We start from the raw sequence: 392 nt of genomic DNA, 5'->3' as shown, positions 1-392 counted from the left end.
ATAACTCTAGATATAGGTTGAACCCTAAACAGTGTCTGGGCTGTAGGACAGATTCCAACTTCTTCATAGTTGCTATAATTTGGACTTGAAAACAGTCTTTTTAAAACCAGACCTCCACATGAAAGTTGTAGGTCTATCTCTTACCTTTCTATCTATATAAAGTAGACCTAAATCCGAGATCTACAGCTTCAGATATGACCCAATTACCGAACAATGTTCTAGTTTGAACTACACCAACATCTCTTTTCTAACTTTAACCATCTCTTTGTCCTTTTAATTTCAGTACTTAAACTCATCAATCAATCCTTTTATTTATGTGATATGCCTGCATTTAAAATGAATATTTACAATAAATTAAAGGTATCTTATATTATTAGATATGTTATTATAAA

This window comes from Populus euphratica, unplaced genomic scaffold (assembly GCF_000495115.2).
Source record: "Populus euphratica unplaced genomic scaffold, PopEup_1.0 scaffold451.1, whole genome shotgun sequence".
NCBI classification, from domain to species: Eukaryota; Viridiplantae; Streptophyta; class Magnoliopsida; order Malpighiales; family Salicaceae; genus Populus; species Populus euphratica.
The sequence above is the reverse complement of the archived record's forward strand: the minus strand, read 5'-3'. Positions refer to the sequence as shown.